We start from the raw sequence: 1,822 nt of genomic DNA, 5'->3' as shown, positions 1-1,822 counted from the left end.
GGGGTCTTACATTAATCCAAACCCAGGCAATTATGGAAGTAGCATCCAAAAGCCAACAATCCATGCCAACAACTTTGAACTTAAACCACAGCTCATCACCCTTGTTCAGAACAACTATTCGTTTGGAGGAGGTGTTCAAGAAGATCCCAACCAACATTTGACCACCTTCCTGAGAATATGTGACACAGTAAAATCTAATGGTGTTCATCCTGACGCCTATAGATTGCTCTTATTTCCCTTCTCACTCAGAGACAAGGCAGCCAAATGGCTGGAATCCTTCCCAAGGGAGAGCTTGACAACTTGGGAGGATGTGGTGAACAAATTCTTAGCAAGATTCTACCCTCCTCAACGAATCAATAGGCTGAGAGCTGAGGTTCAAACCTTCAGGCAACAGGATGATGAAACTCTGTATGAAGCATGGGAGAGGTTCAAAGACTTAATAAGGAGGTGTCCACCTGACATGTTCAACGAATGGGTCCAACTGCACATTTTCTATGAAGGGCTCTCTTATGAGTCAAAGAAGGTAGTAGACCATTCATCTGAAGGGTCTTTGAACAAGAAGAAGACCATTGAGGAAGCCATAGATGTTATTGAAACAGTAGTAGAAAATGACTACTTCTATGCTTCCGAAAGAGGGAACACAAGAGGAGTGATGGAGCTAAACAATGTAGATGCTCTGTTGGCCTAAAATAAGCTCATTACCCAGTAGCTGGCTGACCTCACCAAGAAGATGGAGAGGAACCAAGTAGCAGCAATCTCCACTTCATCAACAACACAAGAAGGAGTGAATGAAGAAGCAGAAGGGAGTCAGGAGCAAGCCAACTACATTGGGAATTCACCAAGGAAAAACTATGATACATACTCCAAGACTTACAACCCTGGATGGAGAAACCACCCAAACTTTGGGTGGGAAAGTGAGCAAGATCAAAACCAAGACCAGAGACGTTACAACTCCAACAACAATGCAGCTCACCAACAATTCACCCAGAGGACATCTCAACACCCCCACAACAACAACTCTCCACATACTTATCAAAACCAAAATAGCACATCTTCTCCGAACCACTCATCAATTGATGACAGGCTCTCTAAGATTGAAGCCTTACTTGAAGGAATATGCCAAGAGATTCAAGAAAATAAGGTGTTCAAAGAGGAGGTGCGAGCCAATATTAAGAACCAGGGAGAAACCATTAGGAAGATGGAATTCCAGGTGGGATATTTAGCTGAGAAGATTCCCAAACCTACTGATAGCTTCCTAGTGACACTGAGAAAAACCCCAAGGGAGAAGCAAAGAAAGTAAGATGGGAAGATTGCAAAATGGTCGCTACAAGTGATCAAGAGATTGAAGACAAGCAAGGCAAAATGTGCAAACAACCTGAAGACAACTCAACAAGGGAGGAGGATAGAGATCACAAAGAACCAAAAATTTCACAACAAGAGCTGCTGAAGCTCTATGCACCATTCCCTCAACTGCTCAATGGTGCTGTGGGAAAGAGGATATACTCAAGGTTCCTAGACTTGTTTGTATCTCTGCACGTGAACATACCATTCATCAAGGCAATTCAACAAATGCCTGCATTCATCAAGTATATGAAGGAACTTCTTTCCAGGAAAAGCTCACTCAAAGGAGGGCAGACTATAGTGATGAACAAGGAATGTAGTGCCCTGATTCAACCTGAGTTGCCTACAAAAAGAAGAGACCCAGGAAGTTTTCATATCCCTTGTTCCATAGGTGAAAATATGTTCGACAGAGCACTATGCGATTTAGGGGCTAGCATTAACTTACTGCCCTTATCCCTGGTGAAGAGGCTGCAGATCAATG

At 43.2% G+C, this 1,822-nt stretch overlaps 1 non-coding gene across 1 annotated transcript; it reads right to left on the bottom strand.

The window, feature by feature from the left end:
* Positions 1 to 358: 358 nt before the first annotated feature.
* Positions 359 to 462, bottom strand: LOC148575821 (small nucleolar RNA R71). The gene has a single exon (XR_015904450.1). It is a non-coding gene; the product is annotated as a small nucleolar RNA R71 (small nucleolar RNA).
* Positions 463 to 1,822: the final 1,360 nt, after the last annotated feature.

The sequence above is a fragment of the Arachis ipaensis genome, chromosome B1, assembly GCF_059453495.1.
Source record: "Arachis ipaensis isolate K30076 ecotype BB chromosome B1, ASM5945349v1, whole genome shotgun sequence".
NCBI lineage: Eukaryota > Viridiplantae > Streptophyta > Magnoliopsida > Fabales > Fabaceae > Arachis > Arachis ipaensis.
The sequence above is the reverse complement of the archived record's forward strand: the minus strand, read 5'-3'. Positions and strand labels throughout refer to the sequence as shown.